We start from the raw sequence: 24,092 nt of genomic DNA on the forward strand, positions 1-24,092 counted from the left end.
CATCAGGAAAAAAGATTGTGGTTCAGACCATCCTACAACTGTGCCTTAAAACTTAATAATGTCACACCAATAGTCATATAATGAAAATACAGCAATATTCCTCTAATTGATATTATGGTGAAATTTTAATTTTTATCAGGAAAATAATATACCCAATAGAGTCTGTGTTGAGTATTTAAGTTTTGTATCTGTTGGTCAAAATTAAACATTGCTTTTATAGAGCAGACATCTTCTCTTTGAAGTACAATAAAATCTTAGAGACTCAAGTTTTAAGTTTCTTGGACACAGAGCATTTTAACACTCAGAGAAGTTTACCATTGTTATTATAATCTTTCTGATGTTTTCTTCTTCAACTTGTCTTTTCTTTGTCACTTTTAATTTCCATCATCCATACCTGTAACCCTTATTTTTCTTTTGTTATTTTCTGAGACACAGAAGTGCAAATAATACATATATGGATTATGACAAAATGGCAACTATCTAGCAGTACTCTGGAAATACTCTAATATTATTTAGATTAATGTAGATATAGGGACTAAAATTTTGTTTAAAAAATCAACTTGAAAATCACTGTTAGTGTCAGAGACACTGAGATAATTTTTATCAGTGTCATGTTTGGAAGTCAGTGATGCATTTCTTTTTCTTCATCTGATAGGGATATAGAGCTATCAAATGTGTCAATCACTAAATCAGAGAGGAGACTTTTTGATGGAGGAAAGGTGATGATTATTACTTTTTCAAAGTGAGCGATTTACTATATTCTTGGATGCATTTCATTCAAACATATGAAAGGAATTCAGCCCCCATACCCTGCTAAAAACGTCTCTCTGGAAAAATCAGGTTTTAGTTTTACATTTAAAAAGAAATTTTGAAAAGTAAGACACTTGTGAACTTTCGCTACTATTATTTTCTTAGGGGTTAATTTTTTATGTGATCAGATAATAGGTATCTCAGATATAGTAATATAAAAAAACAAAGTTTAGGCATTATGAATAATAGTATGAAGAAGTGGAAGATGATGTTATTCTTGTACAATTATAAATAATGCATGCCAGATTTACCATTCACGGGAGAACCTGTTAGTTGATGAGTTTAGATAGTTAGGCTAGGGCCAGACAGAGAAAGCATTTTTACATGACACTCAATTATTTAGATAGAAGCTTTGAATCCACTGAAAACAACAGCAAGATTTATGGAGAGATGTACCATAATTTGTAGGATATTATTTTCTCTTAATTAAGGATAAAATGTTATTTAATGAAACAACTGATTTTCCAGAATAAAAATATTTTTGAATGTTGAACTCCCTCATGTTAAACATTACTAAGTCATTAACTCCCTACTTCTTTAGATTTCTTATTCAAATAGAAAATAAATTACAAATGAAAATGGAGTTAGGTGAAATTATGGCCATCATAACTTTTTACAATTAAATATGAGTGTTTTTTACTACTGCATATTGTTGTCAGTTACTCAAGTGCTATTTGTCTTTGCTTTATTTTGTCCTTAGAGAGGTAGAAGGGAACTCAAAAGTTTATTATTTATGCCATCATTTGTTTATTTCCTTTTTAATGACATCCACTGAGTTTGATTAAACTTTAATCCAACTTCAGTTTTGCAATATATAGTATTTAATTATCAAAAGGCACGCTTTAGCATTTTCTTTGTCTTATTTTGAAAAGTTGAGATATTGTGTAAGGTTTTCTGAATTTCTACTCATTGGCTACCCTAACAAATTCAGTTTTGACTATTAAATTATATTGTGCTTCTTACTGTTTGAAAACCTCTGAATAACAGTGGGCCAGATGTTGTTGCCTGATTAGAAACCAAGATATTTTAATCACCAGCTGTAGCATTATAAACCTCCTCTTTTAATACTTCACTTTAAGTTTTCCATCTGCTTTTAGCATCTGGTCAGTTCTGTCTAGGTTGTCATTCTATTTCATTTCTTCTTTGTTGCCCCACAAACAAAATAGCTTAAATGAAACTTCTCTATCAGTCCTTAGTACCAAATCAGATATGCCATTATTTTAAATTTCAAAACGCACATTATTTAAGTAATAATTGTAGAAATACTCATGTTTTTATAGAGTTTTCATTTTTCAACACATCTATGGTACATAATGTAGACCAATAATATGTTACATTTAAAATGACAATGTTCACTAAAGAAAATTTAATTAATCAGACTGATTAAGCTGGGGATACATCTTACCCTTTTCAAAGGGATGTGTTAATAAAATAACCATGCCAAAATGTTCTTTCACATTTGTCTTATTACTGAGGAATGGGTTTAGAGAATGGAGTTAAATGGTATTTCATAATTTGAGTAGAAAATCTTTAAAAAGGTTTAAAAATCTTTGCCAATATTTGGGACCAGAAGTGTAGAGACCGAGTCAAAGATGGCATTATCAGGACCTTGTTCACAGCCACCCCACCAGTAATTGCTCTTTCCCATCATCTTCTCCAAATTTAAGCTTGGCTCAAGTATGGCCTGCTCTGTGAAAATGGATACATCCATATCAACCCACGAATCTCTTACTTTACTAAAATATTACTGCATCTAATTTACTAAAGCACTGATTTTAATGATTTAATTTGAAGTTTTACTTAATCAATTAGGTTAGAAGTCAATTTAGAGGTGATAGCTTTATCTATTTATATATATATACACATATATATATATATATATATATACTTTACAAAATTAAATACAATTTTGATGATTTAGAGAACATACAGTAAATATTAAGGACTGAGTAGGAGATCATCCACATTATAGGGTAAGAAACCCAGTCATTGTGAAGACAATAGACTTTAACAACCAAACATCATTGAGTAAATAAGCCAGAAGCATTATTATTATTACTATTATTATTATTATTATTAGACAGTGGAGCAGATTCTTTGGCAATGGAGCAGACAGTACATTTACAGCTAAACTCAGTTTACAAACAGAATAAATTCTAAATTCATTCATTCAGAAATACTTATTTTGTGCCCACTACATACATGCCAGTCACACTTTGATGTCCTCATATATCCCAGAAACAAAAAACAAAACAAGCAAATATAGCTGCTTATATGCAGTTTATATTCAAATGGAGGCTGGACAAGAATTTTTCTAATTATAGCATACCACCTAAAGCTCATGCTATAAGACCTAGGAACTTTATAGGATAGCTCCTTACAAAAGTATTAAACATACTTTGTAGCACTTTAAAAGAGCATACATTTCTTAAGTGTGTGTGGAAAACTCTGCTGTTTGAGGCCATAGTACTTCCATGGATTTTGATAGGAACAAAAAGAAGAATAACAAGGACAAGAAGTAGATTTGATAAAGAAAAAAAGTAAATGAAATTTGGGTTTTGACAAATTTTAGTTGAGTTACAACCAGTACATCAGTAAAGTGATCGTATCAGGACATACCAACAAATGCCTCAGAATCGTGTCAGCGGGTAATGGTAAACGAGGTGAAAAAAAGAATTTCATCAGAACGAAAAATTTTCTGCTGGTCAGTAATTTTGAAACCTCTCTGGTAAGGACAGGTTTAAGATTAATGCCAGAACAGCCTTTTATCTAAATAGTATATTATCTATTTCTGATGGATGTATATCCTTAACTTCATTGAAATTTCAAGAAATCATACATAGTTCATTCCAGCATGCATTATTAGTATTTACAATCTAATGCTTTGACAAATTTATAATAACCCCAGTTAAGGAAGAACTATTTATAATTAATATAAAGGGAAGATATTTTCAGCAAAGTTATATTTTCAGCAAGTTATATTCAAGAAGTACATATATAAAGGAAATTATGGCAGTGGTGCATGATTTCATTATTAAAAGAGAAGCCCCTTCCCCTTTTTTGATATGGGGATCCATGAGAGATCAAGTAAGATATTTTAAAATATAACTGCAAGTTATATTTTCAACAAATTACTCTTATATAGTTTGGGTAGACCGTGTTTGGCTATGATATTCTTTGATGACAAAATCATTGCCAAGTCTTAAATACTTTAAAGATTGTAAATGCGTCAATCAAAACAATTTTTATTTTTTAACTTTGATTTTTAAAAGCCAAGTCAAAATAAATTACTTAATCCTGAAATGGTGTACATAAAAACAAAAAACAAAATTAAAATTTGCTTGTCCTTCATCAAACCACAATGATATATTTGAGCATACTCTTTTACTAGTAGTGATGGATTTTACTTATTCTCAAAGTCTTTATTTTTTTAATCAAAGACAAGTGTATTCATTTATCCATCTTTAATTTAGTGAGTTTAGTTATGGTGAAGACAAAAAACCAAAAGCCAAATAATAATGGACTTTAACTGTGAAATGATGGATTTAAGATCATGATTTGTGAATTAGGAGAATTAATTGATTAATCAAGATATTGATCTTACAAATTTACCCTTTAAGCATTATCATATTATAATATATAAAATAAGGATAACTATCATAATGTTCAACATGAGGTAAAATGCAAAAAACAAGCAACAAAGAACAAATGAAAAAAACGTTCAAGTAATTATAACTGAATTTTGATGTTGTTAATCAGGAACTCTTACCAGGTTTTATTTCCCTTTTAGGAAATAATACTATGTTCTAAACATTCTTCCTATTAAAATAGGCCACTTGACACTAATCACTGCTTAGAAAGCTCTTGCTACTTTCTATTTTCTTCAAGAATTTCTTCTATTTTCTTCAAAAAGGTCTTCAAGACCTTTTTACTTTGTGAAAATCCAGAATAATAAAAACCTAAAACAATGCTATATTCTATTATTCAATAATTAATATAACATAAATTATATATGGGATCATTTTTTAATATATTTTGCCAAAAATATGCTCTTGTATCAATCTCTGGAATGAAAATGAATAAAATTTCAAATACTTAGATTACCTATTAATAGCCATTACATTTTATCAAGATATTGTGGAATCAGTTTTGTGGATCATTTGAATAAGCTGAATAGAAAGAAATAAGAAACTGCAATTTCTGATAATGAGTTCTTTAATCTGAAATACCTATTATTATTCCTAAGTCTAAAATTACTATGTATTTTTATTATATTTCCAGGAACTAAAGGTGATTTGCAAACACAATTTCAAAAAGAGGTAATTTCAACATCAGAAGGTTGAAGAAAACAGAAGAATGAGACATTTGACTGCGTGTAAATCTTCTAAGGAAAGACACCACCAGCTTGCAGGTACACACACATCTAGGAAATCATGTTGATGGTAACGTTTTAATTCATAGCATTATTTTAAGTGTAATTGTTTTGATTATTGTTGCATTGAGTTCCTGAACTTCTTACAGTTAAACCAGAACTTATTTCGGTGGATGTGTCCTAACATCCACTGAAGTATATATATTTGAAGAAATTACTCTTGACTATCACTCCATACCCTGCATGTTCCTTGCTGACACTAAAGAAGGCAGGGAGCTATTTTTGTATAGAGAGTTCATTCACCCTCAGTGTTACTGGGGATTCAAAACAGATTTCTTGTAGTTTACCAATTAATCTGTAGGGGATCTGGCCCAAGCTGGAAAGGAGTGGGAACTGCTGAGATTTGCTGAAGATCTGTGTGGATAAGAGAGAGCTCATGCGATAAGCAGTATCACAGTTGGTTTAACTCCACTTGTAAAAATGCTAACATTTGATTATATGGTATAGGCACACCAAGAGATTGATGCTTTTGATTTAGACATTCGATAAAACAAACTAAGAAATTCAAAAAGCTTGAAGTTATGTAATCCAGCTCAAGCCTTTAAAACAACAAGACCTCCTGTTTTGAGCAATATTTCCTTGTCTCTCTTTTTCTTTTTATAAGAAAGTCAGTGTTAAAATATGTTTTAAAAATCTAGTTTGACAGATATAAATGTTAAAGAAAAAATTTTAAAATATCATACTTGACCCCTCATGGATCCCCATACCAAAAAAGGGGAAGGAGCTCCTCTTATAGTAATGAAATCATGCACCACTGCCATAATTTCCTTTATATATGTACTTCTTGAATAGTTATTGTCAGAGAAGAGTTTTGTCTTTACAGTTATGAGTCATACCTTTGAGAAAAGCTCCCAGAGGGGTATAACTCAGTTTACCAGGAAAAAATATCCAGTTGTATGTGTGTGCACACAGATGTTTGTTTTCCTTGTCATTCTCCCTTGCTCATTCCCTTGAGAGACAACAGTAGAATCATTTTGCTGCAAGCTACTCTGCAGCAGTATAAGGGCCTTATCCAGATTGCTTTTATCCTCCATAAGTCTGTGGGGAACTTTAATTTAATAGTTTTTGATCATAGACCTCAACTTCCATCTTAGAGAAGTATTTTTCTCTAAATCACCTTGTACTCAGTTTGTAAGTTGTCTAAATAGAAAGGACTGGAATTATGTAGACACTGTTTATCAGAAAAACAGTGGCTTTGTAACACACAGGATAAGTTTCAATAAAACAGCAAGTGGACTGGACTGGGTTGGCCACAGTTGTTATTCGACAAGAACACTCATGGTGTCACATGGGAAATTGCCATAGATATTGGAACTGTGGCTTGATGAGGATGACTGTTCCCAAAAAACTGCTTCTGTAAGTGATTTTATTTTTGCCACAAATTCATTTTAAAAATTTGATGAGTGAAACAGAATGGTGGTATACATGATGCCATGTTCTTTCAATAATGTAGTAAAGGGAAGAATTCAAAGTAATAATAATAATTATTGTAATAATGTATGCATCTAAGGCAGTAGACTGTAGTACAAAAGGGGACAATTTAAAGATACCAGCTTCTAGAATTCTATTGAAATTTTAGCATATTTTACATTTCAAAAAAGGGTAAAGATTTATGAAGCTTTTAGTACTGATATGTGAGTATCAAATTTACACTGTGTCATATATCACCGGCCGCCTTACTAATTCCGTCTTTATTTGATGTTGAATATCTTTCCCTGAATGACTTAAAGGTATAACTCAGATTTATTCTTACAACAGCTCTGCATACTATCACATTGAATACTGTACTATAACTTACGTATCCAGTTTATGACCTGTCCAATTTACTATGATTACATAGTAACTCTATTGAGAAATTGGGGACCAGTGTACTTGTGGAGTACAAAAATCTCTCGATATTTAAGTGGCCCAGGCTTTTACTAACATTAGAAAGGGATATTAACATATTTTCCTGGGGTCACATCATCAAACAAGGGTCATTGCTACAGGTTGGTGTTTTTAGAAAAAAACTATTTGAGGTCAGTGCAATTTGCATTACTCATTATTCTATTGTCCTTGAAATCAATGATCTCTAGATATCAGAGGTGTGGGTATAAAGATCAAGAAGCAAATACACTGATTCTTTCATTCTACTACTATATAATTATGGAATACACACACACATATATATACATAAATGCATGCATGAATATATTTTTAAATCAAGTGCTTTTCTGTCAAGTATAAATACTTATGAAAACAAAAGATAATTTTATTCTTCTGTTAAACACAAATTAACCCTTAATCATGTGTCTTATGTTCAGTGTCTCACCAGTTATATAATATGGATACTCTCCATTAATTTTCAATGTACAATGGAAGGGACTTTCTTTCCTCTGAGAATAAGAAGTAACACATGATATAAATATAAATCTCTATGAGAAAACTTGCTCATATTGTAGATTGCTGTATTCCCACTATGAATTAATTTCCTAGCACTTGTATCAGTATAGTCTGAACGTTTGTTTTTACGTTATAATTGTTTTGCCTTACAAAACATCCAACATTAGAACTTTGCCATGACTGTTATTACCCCACAGAAAAGTTTGTCTGGGTTTAGAAGAAAACTCAATTATGACTTTTAGTGCATTCCAGAAACTGTTCTCTGAAAGCCGAGAAACTTTTTATTTATAAGAATAAGGATACTTTGAATGGAAAATGAAGGATGCTTGTATGTATTTTCCAGGTCAGAATCCTAGAAATTTGCAAGTGCTCCCTCAACAAAGAGAGCAAATAGGTAGATTATTAATGGCAAAGTATGGTATTGATGTGGATGGGATAATGGCCCCTCAAAATGCTATAGGGAAAATAGACAAGAGTTGAAGTGTTCAAAATGTTGTGTTCAAAATGTTGTGGAAATTCAGAGCGCCAACAAACCGGATGAAGACTGTGGTAGGGTTGAGTGTTTGCAACACATAGCACAGATACAGTGAACAGTGGGAATCAGTGTATCGTGCCCAAAGGCCAGAAGGATGAACTACAACACAGTGAATGGCAGGACCCAGCAGCACTCAGAGGCCAAGACCAAGAATGCTTATCCCAGATGAGACCAGTGATGTCACAGTATAGTTAGGGCAATAAATCTTGTCGTATCATAGACTACTTCTCTAAGTCTCATATTATTTTGTTGATGCATATTTTTTGTTTGCTCATTCTTGACTAGCTGAGTTATTTCTAGACCAGGCATTACCCTCCAGTGGGATCAGCAGAAAAGTCTAGCTGCACCAATGAACATTGTAGAGTTACCGCCAGGTTAGTACTCCAAACTGTTAATTGGCCAGCTCGTATATCCAGATCTTTAAGCTGGAGAGCAAGCTGATGGCCATATCTTGTAGTCAGATTTTCTGTCTAGCAAATATATTTCACAGGAAATTTTAAGTCAATGAGAACACGAAAGTGCTTGTTTTCTGGCAAACGTGGTTTTCTTTAAGAAAGATGCTTGCTTTATGAAACCACACGTCTGTGTGCTTGATTTTTTTTTCATTCAGAGCAGACGGAGCACCATCTCTCCACAGATGTCTTTATAACTGGTTTTATTTTTGTCTTTCCGTGAAATGTTATGCAAAGAGCAAGACGAAGTATTATCAAGGATGTATTAACGAAACTGTGAGGAACCCAAAGACTCAGTAACTTACTCAATGCACTGCCTCCCATGACCATTCCTGAGCAGCTGCCTCCATCCCTTATCACGTGTTCCCCTTAAGCAATGAGTTTGGGGTTACTAAAAGCCAGAAGCAACCGCTGTGCTTTTTACTTGTTTTATATTGGTGAGAGCATCCTGCAATATTTATGAAACAGGTAGATGCTCAGAGTAAAAGAAAGCCTGGCTAGCCAACATTTTGTAAGTGGTGGCTGCTCACTTATTTGCCCCACCCGGTCTCTGAGGATATTAACTGTCTCAGCCTAGCTTCTCTTGAGAAAGCAGAATATGGGACAAGTAAAATTATTTTGGAAAGTTATCTCAACAAATAAAAGAGAAGGACTGGGGATAATTAAGAAAAGAGGAAAAGCCAATATAAGGAAGCATTTTCAAAGGCTGCCTTTGTGGGCAACTGGGCTCGTTCATGCCAGGATCTTCTAAGCACCTATAGAAAAGATCCTTCAAATGAACTGTATGAGAAACTGAAAGGGGAGTATTTAAACAACAATTTCTATCTCCCATTATTAATGCAAGGAAGATCCCTCTCATCTCCTTTGTACCAGTCCTTTGTGTCTATGTGAGGTTAGGGTGCATTCCCAGTGACATTCTATTCTACTGGATCAGAAAAGCACAGAAGCAGAAAGCCAGAGTTACATGGAGCAGCTGAAATAGATGTAGGCCTCTTCCAGTTGTGTGAAGCTGGTTGCTGCAGCAATGACCAAAGTAAAAAGTGGGCTATGAGAAGTGAGAGGTAGAAGAAATGAGGTGTCCAGTATATTAACTAAAATTGTCTGTGAGATGAATTCAAGTCAAATTCCTCTTTTCAGTAAAACTAGAAAGTATTTTAACCCAAGGTTATATAAAGATTAATTGAGAATGACTGATACACAATCTGAAGTGCATTGTTTATTTACAATAATAAGAAATATTATACAGTATAACAAGCATTTATATAGATGGCTCAGGACTTATTCTGGGTGGCAAATCTTAACACCTGCTCCAATGTTTTGTTCGGTTATGTTTGGTATTTTAACACAAGTAAGGTTAATATGAGTACAACTCTGGATGACAAATGCAAAGGAGCATTAATTGGAATGAAGGAGTCGGAAGAGATATCATGAAAGACTCTTCCAATTAACTTTCTATACCCCTCAGTTCTGCAGAGAGAGGCGTGACCCTTCTAATTGCCAGGGCCTATTAGGATTGAGGTGCATTTGATCCAGGGAACAGCCAATGAAATAAAAGGAGCATTTCTTGAGTCAGTCTTAGCTTCTTTTAAAAATTACTTCTGAGACAATATGGTTTTACATAGGGAAGGAATGGAAGTATTGAGGAAGATCTGAATCTGATTTGGAACACTCATTAGGGAATCAAGGCTTAACAACATTGGTCTCAACAAGCTGGCTTTGTGTGAGAATGTTATGCCTTCTGTACTTCATTTCTTGAAATCAGAATTTCATCAGCCCCTCGCCATGTGCAAAGTTGGTGCTACTTCTCAGACTAGTCAATTAGTCAATAGTATTCTATTATATACCCTGAGATTTTCTAGCTTGGAATTTTTGTGTTTCTCTCCATGTTTATCCAACAAGTTTCTTATTCTTTACATTTATCTTTGTCCCCATAATAGACATTTAGTTCACATAGTACCCCAAATCTTCAGTATAGAACATTCATTGTTATTTTCTCACTTTCTGTATACTCATTTAGTGTTAGAAACGCTAAATCTAAATTACATAATTTATTGAGTGTTGTCCAGTGCATGGACATTTTAAGTTATCTTTTTTTGTTTGTTTGTTTTAAAACAACAGAATTTTATTCTCTCTCAGTTCTGGAGTTCAGAAGTCCAAAATCTGGTTGTCACTCCCTCTGAAGGTTCTAGGGGAGGATCCTTCCCTGCCTCTTCCAGCTTCTGGTGGGTCCAGCATTCCTTGGCTTATAGACATGTCACTCCAATTTCTGCCTCCATCTTCACATGTCCTTCTTCCCTGTGTCTCTCCGTGTGTCTGTGTCCCCATCCCCTTTCTTTGCTCTTAGAAAGACAACAGGCATTGGATTTAGAGCTGACCCTAAATCCATGATGATTTCTGCTTGAGATCCTTAACTTATTACATCTGCAAAGACCATATTTCCCATTAAGGTCACATTCACAACTACTGGGGGTTAATACTTGAATGCATCTTTTGGGGGACACAACTGTACATTTTTTTATACACAAGTGAGATCATATAATAAACGTGTATATTTCTACAATAAAGTGTGGAGAATTAAGTTATCTTAATACTATTTAATTTCAGACACAAGTATTAGAAAAACAATGAGAGGTGTTCAGATGGTAACTGCTATGAGGATCTTAGCAAAATCTGGCATAAAATCCCTTTGCCTTGGGTTAACATTGAAAGCTAATTTAGTTTTATGATATGGATTATTTTCTACCATGGCCACTGTGGTTCTATATTAATCAGTGATCAACTTGGTCATTTATCACTTTGCCAAACAATACACAAGTTTTTAAAAAGGTCACTTTCAGCTATTGAAGCCAAGTATTTTTTTTTTTTTAAGGGAATTCCTTTATCTTTATTATTTATTTATTTATTTATTTATTTATTTATTTATTTTTGGCTGTGTTGGGTTCTCGTTTCTGTGCAAGGGCTTTCTCCGGTTGCGGCAAGCGGGCCCACTCTTCATCGCGGTGCGCGGGCCTCTCACTATGGCGGCCTCTCTTGTTGCGGAGGACAGGCTCCAGACACGCAGGCTCAGTAGTTGTGGCCCACGGGCCTAGTTGCTCCGTGGCATGTGGGATGCCCCTAGACCAGGGCTCGGACCCGTGTCCCCTGCATTAGCAGGCAGACTCTCAACCACTGCGCCACCAGGGAAGCCCTGAAGCCAAGTATTTTTATAGTTCAAACTTTATAGTGATAACCATCAGTGTTTCTATGGTTAAAGATCTTTCTATTGCTACTTATTAATGCCAAATACATGAAATTGGGGATTATAAAAGGTAAGACTTTACCAAAATAAATATCTTTTGCAAAATTCTTATTTTAAAATGTCTTTCTTTGTGCTGCAGTAGCTTAGATAGAAAAGGAATAATTTTATTGCCAAACATTGTCTAGGAGCCTCCCCCAACAATCCTACTTGTTATATATATTAGCTTTCATGGGTTACTATAAAATATTAAAAAGTAAGAAATGTCTCAGTATTTACATTTGGAGATAAAAGTTGTCTTTTTACTCTAAAGAAAGTATTCTATATAAGTATATTTCAGAAGTCTACATGAAGTTCACATTACTTGATGTTAGCAATTAGTTATAATTGATGAATTTTTATTAAATGACATTAATTCATATTTTTAACTTGCAGTGTCATAATTCTGCATTGTAAAACATTTTAATTTTTGAAATACATTTTATTATCTTATATTTTGAATTAGACTCTGTTCATTATATTTGTCTTCTTATAATACCTGTATTTTTTAAGAATGGGAATCTCTTATGAATACATGGAATTATGATATCCTTTTTCATTTCATTTCTACATTTACAGCTCTGAATCTATAGTATATAATCTGGAATTTTAAATATATATATATATATATATATATATATATATATCTATCTAACTAATGCAAGGATCAAAGAAGAAACTGTAATGAAAATTTAAAACATTTATAGCTTATTGAAATTTGACAGTTTTTAAAAATTAAGACTTCTCATAATGTTTAATAGGTTATTTAGTATGGTGATGTGTCACAAAAAAATGAAGTGTATGCAAAGTTACTCAAATTTCTTTGACGAGGGGACTCCCATCTTTAAGGATGGATTATATATCTAGTGTGCCTCGGAATATACATTGGGTAATACTTCCCTGGAAAAATATATGACAAAGAAGTATAGATTTTCTCCTTTTTACATTTTATAAAGCACAGATAATCAAAGAAAATCTTGCATATTATTTTGATAATGGCTTTAACACAGAGAGAAGAAAAACCACCACAATATAAGAACCTGAAAAATATTTTATGTTTTACAGTCTTTGGAACTCTATATTTAGTTAAGTTTATGGAACAGTTAGGACACATTTGGTAGTCAATGACGGCAAAAAGATAGCTGCAGTGAAAACTTCCGTTTGAAATGGGAGAATGGAAAGTGTTCGTTTCTCATCCATGGACCTCCTAATGTCTTGTTCGGAATAAGAGTCTTTCTTACCTGCTGTGGAGGGAGTTCCCTGGCTGCAGAGATTTAGTTTGTTCTAGGAAACTCTCTGTCTACATCATCTTGCATGATTGTATCTGGGAGGTGCATTGAATAGAGACCACGTCTATCAGGAGCTACCCCGCCCTAAGGGCTCTCTTCCTTATAGCACAAATTCTAGTTTGCGAGCATCCCTTGGAGAGGTGAATAATCACACATATTTATTTGCCAGAATTGGAGTCTCCTTTTCAAAATAACACCCTTAAAACTTTAACAAGCTTCACATCTATTTGATTTAAGACAATTATGTGTGCTAGAAACCAAAGCTAGAAAGAGGTCATTTAATTATAACACTTGAACCTGGATTCAGGCCTGTGAATTTTGGTAAGCAAATAAGCAACCTTAGTCTCAAAGCTCCACTCCTGCCTGCACTGTAGCCACGACTTTCACAATCTCTCTTAATTCAATGCACTGGGTGGGGAGACACTGCTAAAATTGTCCCTGCCTTCAGTAGTATGCATCCCTAAAATAATTTTCTTTCTTTTCTTATTCCTCCCTCCCTTTTTTCTACCCTTCTTTGCTTCCTTTTCCTTTCTTTCTCTTTTATGGTTTATAATCGGGTCCAAGCTTCTAAATAAGGCTGTGAGTTTGTAGGTGGGAGGTAGTGTCAGGCTTCCCTTAGGCTCTAATCTTATGATCTGCCAAATCTTCTACCTACCAAAAGCTAGCTAACCCAACTTTGTCCTAACTTTTGTTTGATGTGTAGAATTTGCCTTTTTCGACCCATTGAAGCTACAGATGTTCAGAATTTTGGTCATTCTTTATTTCAGCCCCCAGGCCAAAGGAGCTACTTTTAACAAAGCTCCATTTTTTTTTTTTTTTCCTGCTTTCAGATCAGCTGACTTCGGAAAAGGCTTGTATCTTTCAAGACCTTAGTTAAAACTTCAGAATTAGCCATAAAGCTCAGACATTACAGCATTTTCCTGCTTCAACTCTAATTCTGCAGGGTCAGTAGACACAACACCTGAGTTCCAATCTGCAATGATCACAGATTCACAGCTGCTTTACTAACACACAAATATCACCCAGCTTCCATAGTTGAGGAAAGGGTGGAAGAGTCCTTACTATTCCTTTGCCCTATCTCCCTAGTTCTGTTAATTCAAATTTCAGCATTTGTTACTATCAATCCTTATTTCCTTGTACCAAGTTCTAAATCAATTCAGATGCTTTTGCTTGCAAGTAATGGACAGCTCACATGAATAGAAATGCCTTGGGTAGATTTTATAACTTCTACACAAAGCCCTGATGTTCACTCTTACTGCATTTGTGTAAGTCACATTTCCAGCCTAAATAAATCACTGGCCAGGAATTTGCTAACAAACTTAATCAGATTCACGTGGGCTAGAATTTGGAGATGAAATATAGTCAGTTTTCAAATAGAGTCCCAATGACAATTAGTGACACTTTGAGAAGAAGGAAGGGGAGTTGGAAGTTTCGAATTCAATCAACAGATATACATTATCTTTGTAACTCATTCTAATCTTATAGGTGTTTTTATATAGTATTTAACTCTCTTCCTTAGAAGGAGTCCAGATGGTATTTCATCCCAGTTATATTAAGAATTAACTCCCTATGGAAACTAAAGTAACAATAACTAACCCTAGAAAGAACAATTTGTAAATATTATGTAGCTGCCATACCAAAATTTAAAACAAAAAAACAGATTACCTAGAGCCCATGCAAATTAAATTGGCAATTTGTTTTCTTTGTCTTCTTTTGTGTAAGATCTTTGAACTGTATATATATTTGTAACATAATCAAGGCAAAATACAAAATCTCTGACTAAATGAGCTTAGAAGGTGTTTAAAGACCCATTAGGGAGCTATTTGTAAAAAGATGGTTATCCTTAAAGAGGTCTCTAAATTGTCAAAGCTACAACTATAAATCCCAACAACAAATATGGAAGAAAGAGCTGACTATGAAATAAGATATCTGCATTCAAAACCCTCAACCATTATTTTATATCACAAAAACAAATATGGGTTGAAAAACATTGCATTATGCTGCTGTAGGTGTTAAAACTTGACCAGCAGACTTGTGAAGATTAATTGATAAAACATAAGTGAATTAAGTTAGCGAACAACCTAATACATAGGTAGGTCCTCAAAAACTTGGAATAATTCAGTTACTTACTTTTGTTAAATACTATTGTTTTCTTAGAATTTGAAATAAATAGGGCTAATGACATTTAATTAATTCACTGCCTTTCTTACTGCTTCTTTCATTTTTTTTTGATTCTTATAAAGCTGCCTCTAATTGTCTCTGAATCTGTACCCTCATGTACTACTATGGTGTTGGGAAAGAGCAAGTAACATTCCCAGCTGAGTCAGATTTCAGGCCATTATGCATGATATTGCTTTTATAATATCATTAAATACCCTTGCTCATTACAGCAGCCCTGGGTTTATTAATAATTCATTTATGATTCAACTATCACATTACATCATACATTTTATTTTGTACCTCAGAACTCAAAACCTCAAATGTAAAACTCAAATGTAAAACTCGGTTTTACATTTCTAGTTCATACTCTAGGGGGAGCCAAAAGATAGTTGCTAGATCCCAGTCCAGAATGTTCCCTGTGTCACTCCTGTGTGCCTCAGAAAAATCACAGAAAAAATACATTTACTTTGTCAAGTAAGTCATATTTGCTTCTGTTTTCAAGCTCAGGAAACAACCCTTCAACAGGCTTGGTTTAGGAACCATAATTATAAAGAAAGCTTCAGATATAATGAGTGGATTCTTCAAAATCACTGTTCTCCCTCATTACATTTATTTTCACTGTCTATCTTATTTCTTGTATTTGCTTATTTACTTATTCAACAGATTTTATTAACTATCTCCTGTTTCCCAGAGTACAGGCTAAGTACTGGGGATGTAGTCATGAGCCAGAATAGACCTGATAACTAGTCTTACTGAATTTACATAGATCGATAGCATCACTCACTTCAAAGAGACTTTTGGCATGTGTATCTGATTTAATAGCCCTGAAATTTTTAGGGGTTTGACATTCTATTAATTCTTCATGGTTTCTTAATGGAAGTGCTAACCTACTTATTTTTATTTGTGTAAACATGATTAGATTTGGTCTTGATAAACACCAACATATCCAGTTAGATTGCTTTCTGATTGATTCTTCATTGGTCAGTGCTTTCGAAATTTCCAACTCTCCTGGCACCTTTCTAGTTCTTCCACCTAAATGTTGATCATATAATCCAGTCATACTGAATGACTTAGGTTTGCAAACCTGAAAAGCAATTACCTTCATATTTTAAAAATACATACATACGTGAAGGGGATTTGCAAAAGAAAGGACAATTCTGGATCTTCAATGAAGAAGATATTCAGAGAAGTGTAACAGCCACTAGAAGGGACTGGAAATGTACACAAGGGTTTGCATAGGGTGAAATTTTTGTTTCAGTTCCTTTTCCAGTATATTTGAATGATGATCTCAGTAAGTAGGAACTCAAGCCATGAAATCTAGAAAGTGTCTGCCATGAATTGTTTAAAAGATAACACTGACATTTGTGCTAAAAGTCACTGATTTAAGACCATGCAACTATGCTGGTGAGCTTTTAATATCTTCCAGGACCCTCTGCCTGAATAAAGGGAGACTTCTGAAGAAGAAACCTGTATTCTAAAAGTAAGATCAAACATGATGCACAGATTTAGGCCTAATTATTTTTTTCTTTTAAAATACACGAGATAGGTTTGGGGTTGGGGGCCATAGGTAGCCTGGAGGATAGCCGTAGAGGTGACAAGTAAGGTCACAACTAAAAGGAGGTTCGTAGTAATAAAATGGGATATATCTATTGTTTGGTCTTTCATGAATCATCACCTGCTATGGCTTCTCTTCTTTTTTTCCTTTTTCTTCTTTTTAATAGTATACCACACTCTCTAATCCATTCACATAGTTGAAGGATTTGAGGGAGGCATTTTCCTGTCTCAGATTTAACCAATTATTTTTTCTCTTGGTTTCTGTTTTTGTAACCGGCATAATTTAAAGCCATCAGTGATCATCTCTTTGGCCATGTGGTCTGGAAAAATAAAGTAGGTGAAGAAGGAGAGAAGAATGAAGTAGACATGTACTGAGGGAAGGAGTCAGGTGATAGAAAGCAAGTTCTCATTAGATTTGGAGTCATTTCTCATGCCCAACTCTCCGATCCTTGCCCTTAATTTCCATAAGACATTTTAATATCCTTACAAACATTTCTCATCTTTCTTATTCACTTCAAGAGTGTCTTTCCTAAGATTTTAAAGTTTACATTCACATTATAGAGTGACTTCTTTCAAAATAGGTTGTTATCATTTTTTTACAGCCCTTAATATCTGTCCTGTATATATATTCAGCAGATCAGAAGGTAGTCCTGTGATAGCACTTGTAGGCCATAATTTATTCTAAATTTAGGGTGGGTATTATGGTCCATCTGAAAGTAGTTTCTCTTTTGGACTTTGATAATATGCTATTAGTAATATTTCGATGTAAAATATTTAAAGCTATGAAACTTCTGAAATCTCAAATAAAATGAATATCAGATTTAATGTGGAAATTTTATTGACAGGTCATTAGCAAATGTAAAAAAAGGAATAGTTTTGCTTTAACCATGTATATATGTTCCTTGTTCAACTATTCAGTTACCCTGACTGACTGATTCAAGCCCCCAGTGAGTTCAAAATAACAAGCAGGCAGTACCCAGGAGTCAGCACTGCAGCAAAATCAATTCTCACAAAGCTCCCAGTTCTGTCACATAGGGTTCGGAAACATTTAGACCAAAGGTAATGGATGTTTCGTTTCTGATGGGTCAGGTTTGGAGGGCAGCACTACGAAAAACTGTAGGAGGCACATTTAGCAATGTTATATTCTTTCCTCTTTTATGTTCAAAAGCAAGTATAGGAGTCACCTACTCAACAGGCTTTGTTCATCCTTATTTGATTTGGATTCTTGCTGTGAAGCAACACATTGACTGTATACTGGGGTAGAAAAATTGAGCCTGAGGTTGTGGTGAGCTGTGGTCAGGCCTGGCCACAGAAAACTATAGGTGAACATAAAGAAGAAACTTCTAGTCACTGCGGCATGAATGCAGTTAAGGAGAGAGGGATCCTGTGTAGGTAAAGCAAGAAATTCAAGGCCTAGAACCTGAACATTAAGTCTGGTGTACATGGCCTGGTAAAACGTTTACTTCCAGTTATTGTGTAAGTAATTTCTGTGAGGTGGTGTAAGTAATTTCTGTGAGGTGGTGTAAGTAATTTCTGTGAGGTGGTGTAAGTCCATAGATTAGTGTGTTGCTGGTATGAATCCCCTGGAGCCGAGCTGTGGGCAGCACCATGTTTGGCTTCATGAAACACGAGGGAGGAAATGGCAGCCAGGCCCAACCACCTACATGCTGTTTGGAACTTTGCACTTCTTATTAGCTGCTTTCAGAGTAAGCCAGAATAAAAACAAATTGGAAACCAATCCACATTGTCATTGTTTTCTATCCTTTTTTGCATACCAGTTCTGTAGATCTGGCCAAATGTAGGGGATCAGTCAATATGCATTTTTTTTTCCTGTTACACACACACAAATATACACACACACAAATATACACACAATTTTTTTTTATAATGACTTTGGAAAGAGGTAGAGGAAAGCACTGTATGTGCCACACTCATCTTCATCCCTTTATATTGGAAAGAAAATGCAATAGGTGGGTTTCACTTGAAGTCCTGAGATGTATAACTAAGAGGAGTCTAGGCTGTTGAATTTTCTCACGTGGGATCTCCTTCGGCTTCAAGGTCAAACAGGCTGTGGATCACAGATGCACTTTTCTTCCAGGTATTAGGAGTAGGAAGTGTTTTCATGTGGACTCACAAGTAAATATCACAACAGGGCAAAGCCTTTCCTTCCAAGGTGAAAGTTAACATGTTGATTTATGTTTGTTTAAGAAAAACACACATAAATGTCAAAAAAATGCCATGTAAGAATAGAGTTAACATTTATTGAGTACTTAGCATTATGCCCTGCTCTAAGTACTTTTTAGTTATTAACTCATTTAATGACTATTATCACCCATTTACAAATGAGGACATTAAGGTTCTAGAGAACACATCCATTAGCATGATCACAGAGTTAGAAGTCATTAGAGACAAGATTTTGACCTAGTGACTTATACAGGCTCAGAGTAATGAGAGCTAGAACCAGAATTTGACCCAAGGATGTCTATCTTCAAGATACCAACTCTGTATTTGACACTGACTTCAAACACCCATCTTGCTTTTCAAGCAAAATATTTTATCTCCCTTTTACAGGCAAGGAAACTTGAATCCTAAGAAATGATACCATTTCCCCTTTGTTGCTAAGTTATTAAATGGTGCAACTGGAATTTGAACCCAGGTTTGTTTGCTGTAAACAGGACAGCAGAGCACTGTCTAACTGATAGTTTGCTAGCTGATACAAGGTATTTATGTTTGTTCAGTTATTAAAATAATGTTAGATTTTCCCCAACTTCTTTTTACTCTTCTTGAGACATGCAGGTAATAATGGACTAACGCAATAACTCAAAAAGGTATAGAGGAAAATCACTGCTTATACAAAAATGCCACGTAACTTGAGTTTAAACAATAAGTTTAATCACAATATTAATGATTAAGTCTTTCCTGAAAGACTTCCATACAATGACAGCAAAGAAGAAAAATGAAAGGAAATTTGCCCCACTTGACATTATGATATAACAAAAAGCATAGATTAAAGCTGCGTGGAAGTGGAGCATAAATAAGCACAGAGATCAATATGAATGGAAAAGAATAATATAGAACTACAAGAAAGAAACCACATTATACAAGCTACCTTGATATCTAGTGAGGGTGGCATTAAAATTAATGGGACTCATACAACCTAATAAATGATATGAATCAATTGTTCATAGGAATAAAAATAGCTAATCAACATATTAAAAGGATCTCAACTTCACTCATCATTAAGTAAGCACAAAATAAATTAGATGCTATTTTCAACTTTCAGATGGGCTTATATTTACATGTTTTGTAGTAACAGTGAGGGTATGAGGAAATAGGCAGGAAATCTGTCTAATCTACCTATGTTGATTGGAAATGGATTGTTACAATTATTTGTAAAAGGCATTTAGAAAACATGATCTAATTTTAAAATTCTCATGTCCTTTGACAATTCCACTTCTATCAATTTTAATATTTATACATATTTGTGTAAATATAAATGTATTTATGTATAATACAAATATTTTTATACTTGTGTATATTTATACACAAATATAAGTATTTGTGTAAATACTAAAAAGATGAATAAAGTTGTTAACTGCAGCACTCTGAAAAGATATTATGAGGAAAAAAAGCCATCTTCATGTGAAGTAATATACAGTGAATTAAGATATATTCACAATCAAATGTTAGTTACTCTTGATAAAGAAGATTGACTCTGTGCTTATATGTAGCGATCTATGTACTATTCAATTATGTGAACAGAAACACCTAGTAAAATGTATAACCACGTATTGTATTTTCTTTTTACATACACACACACACACACACACACACACACACACACACACACACACACACACACACACACACACACACACACACACACACACACACACACACACACACACGGTCTGTCCAGAATCAAGGAAGCAGAGGTAAAAGCCTAAGGCTAATCTAGTTTCAGAAATCTAGATAAAAGTAAAAATGGTGATTGGAATGGAGAGGTTATGAGGATCAAGTTTCAGCAAGAGAGGTATGCCAATATCTATTCTGAAATCAAGTATTTTATTTACACTACAGTGAGCGATTCCTCTCCTGGTTGTCTGAGAGGTATTCTTAATGATTATTTTAATAAATGTATACATATATACTTAAAAAATTATATGCTACTACTGCTACGAGGCTAAACTAAATTCAGCCAGCTTTTAACAGTCACCTCCACCCTGCTCCCCAGAGGTAACCCTTATCATAATATTAGCTATTGTTTTTCATAGTTTTCTCCATATTTTAATGTGCATGTACTGAAATTTTTATTACTCGTTTAGACATTATATATATATATATTTTTTTTTTTTTTTTGCGGTATGCGGGCCTCTCACTGCCCATTTTTCTTGATATTCTTCTTTTTTTCGTCCCTACAGTTTTCTTCTCTCTTTGTTTAACAGCTTCATTAAATGTTCCTCAATGTAATTTTCCACATGGAGAAATGTGTTAGATAACCCACTCATTCCTTGTTTTCCTGCTTCCTTCTGTTACACTTTGCATTGATGACTCTCTATAGTTGCTGTACATTTGTCAATATGGATATTTAATCAGGCTGTATTACCTGTTGCCTTATAGTTTCTGTAAACTTTCTCTTCTTTCCTGATTTACTTCATCATTTTGATGGAGTATATTCTCCAAAAACAACCTCAAATAAGTTATGGGTTAACTATATTCTTTGAAAAAGTAGTAGAAAGTATCTTCATTCTACTTTACTATGTGACTGAAAGTTAAGCAATACATATATATTTTTCTCAAATATTTAGAGTGAGAGAGAGAAAGAGAATGTGTGTGTGTGTGTGTGTGTGTGTGTGTGTGTAGAGAGAGAGAGACAGAATGTGTGTACAACACAAAACAGGGCAAGAGGCGAATGTTAAATACACAAAAGAGCCGAATTAAAACATCTCAGGAGAAACTCTAGGAAATAGATGACAGTGGGTAAATGGGTCACCATCTTAAACATTTTTAGTAAATTTGTTTAAACTCAAAGCCGGGCAAAGGGACTTCCAGTTTCCAGTGTGGCATGAAAGAACCTTGGAAGTTCCACTCTGTCCTAATAAGAAGTAGGAAGCTGAACAAACTGAAAAATCAACTGCTTATTAGGTGCATAAGAGAAGTGAGGTCATGGAGCAAATGGCTGCCTCCAACGTGGAGAGAACTACAGGCGGCTACTGAGAATCACAACTTTCAGGAGTGATAACCCATGAGCAGAAGCCTCCACAGAAACCGCTGCCTAGGGAAGTCTGAACTGTAATTGAGAAATTGCTGGAGTCTCACTGTGAACATCTGTGTGAGTTTAAAACCCTAGGGAACCCGGTCATAGGGGGATTTCCACACCTTTGTGTGCTTTACTTCCGAGAGCTAGACCTGGTTCTCACAGTGAATATAAGAGAAAAATCTCCTTGTGCTTCCGGCAGGTGGAGGGGAAGAGGATAATAAATTAGACAAACCTGCTTCCCAAATATCTATTCAAATCGCTGCTTTGTTTTATGAAGTTGTATTTTTCTGGATTTATGCAATGTATGACTCTGAAACTATCAATACTGATTAATTTATTCAATGACATAGATTTAAGAATAACCAGGATTTTAGGGACATGTATTAGAATAGACAGGTATCTATTCTAGAATAACAGAGGTATTTCTATTTATCACTTAAATCATGTTTCTTTCAGCCTTTTACATTCAAAAATAAGCCAGAAGTCTTATTAAAATAGGAAATATACGTAGTTTCTGAATAGAACAAATTTGTTTCTGGTCTGTTTTGGATCTCAGATATTTCAGGACTATTTTTGTCTGACATTATGGGCTAGGAAATAACTACAGCCTGTAACCAGAAAAGAGTTTTGAAACAGATGCTTTGTGTGAGAAATATAGATTTTCTAAATTCAGGTAGTGCTCATTCAACATATTAAGAATTTGACTCGGCATACCAATTCATGAGTAGGAAAAATCAAAGGACTTGGTGAGATAAACAGAAAAGCCACACATTATATAAAAATAACGTATCCACATGTATGTGTAAATTTATATTCCACATTTAATGCAGAGTGCAACATTAAGCCTAAAAGATGAAAATGTTAAGTTCTTAGAAACACATTTAGTGATTTCATTCCATGGTTAATATTCTATGAATAAATTCCTTCAACTATTAAACATGATGGAAATGTTTATTGATTAAATAAAAAGGGGTATGCCTTTATACACCTCAGAAAACACAATAGTGATTTCCTCATGACTGTGATAAAAATTGTAATGGGTGTACAATAAAGTAAATAGATCACAATATTTCTATTCTTTTTATTATTTACAATTTTACTGATATTTTGCCATTTTATTATTGAAGAATTCCCAAAAAACCTAATTTAATAGCTAGAGATTCAAATTAGGAAATATTATAGCAGGGTTTTTACATTTTATTATTTATTTTCTTTTTTCTCTTAATTATTGAGTGGTAGTAATTTGGGGTATAAGAGGACAATTAATTAAAATAGTTGGTAATATCAGATATTTTGTTTTCCTCTTGAAAGGTACAGGAATTATCCAGTTTTGCTGGACTTAACAGGGAAAAAAAAGTGCAAATACGTGAGGCCCAAAAAATATTTGTTTATTATTGGTATAGTTGTATGAAATAAATCTAGCATATGAATGAGAGAAAAAAAAAACAGTTTGCAAATGAGTTAGGATGCATTTGCCATGGCACAAAATTCTCTGTCAGAGTCAGCTTGCTAAGTTTCTTATGTCCATAGCATAGAATGTAAATGACTCTCCTGGGAATTTAATGCAAATAAGAATATATTATTCTGGTTTCTACTTGAGACTGCAAATAATTTTCCTTCTCTCTTATAGAAATGTGATTTCTCATTGCCTATTGGTCTAACCATGCTCTGGAATCATTTACTCACTCATTCACTCACTTGTTCATCTTTCAAACATTGGGGAGGGAGCTCCTATGTGCCAGCAATCACAGCTGGGACTGGAAATGCAAGCAAGTTGCTCTTTTTAAGATAGAATGATAACCAGTGATAACCAGAAGCTTTTGACGGGGTAAATGTAGCGGTAGAGGACTAGGCATGGCATCATAGGAGGTCTGAAATAAGTGTTTGCCTTAGGCAAGGATATCAAGGAAAACATCTAGTAGGAGGTAGTACCTGAGTTGAATC

The 24,092-nt window shown here is 34.1% G+C and overlaps 1 protein-coding gene across 30 annotated transcripts in view; it reads left to right on the forward strand.

Annotated features, from left to right (window-relative positions):
- Positions 1–24,092, forward strand: part of LOC307189655 (uncharacterized protein) — a 2,229,222-nt gene that overhangs the window by 967,539 nt on the left and 1,237,591 nt on the right. For all 30 annotated transcript variants that reach the window (XR_013829263.1, XR_013829264.1, XR_013829268.1 and 27 more), the window contains one exon: positions 5,092–5,221. The gene's annotated coding sequence lies outside the window, so the exon portion shown is untranslated. The remainder of the gene's footprint in view (positions 1–5,091; positions 5,222–24,092) is intronic.

The sequence above is a fragment of the Stenella coeruleoalba genome (genome assembly GCF_951394435.1).
Source record: "Stenella coeruleoalba genome assembly, chromosome: 7".
Classification (NCBI taxonomy): Eukaryota; Metazoa; Chordata; class Mammalia; order Artiodactyla; family Delphinidae; genus Stenella; species Stenella coeruleoalba.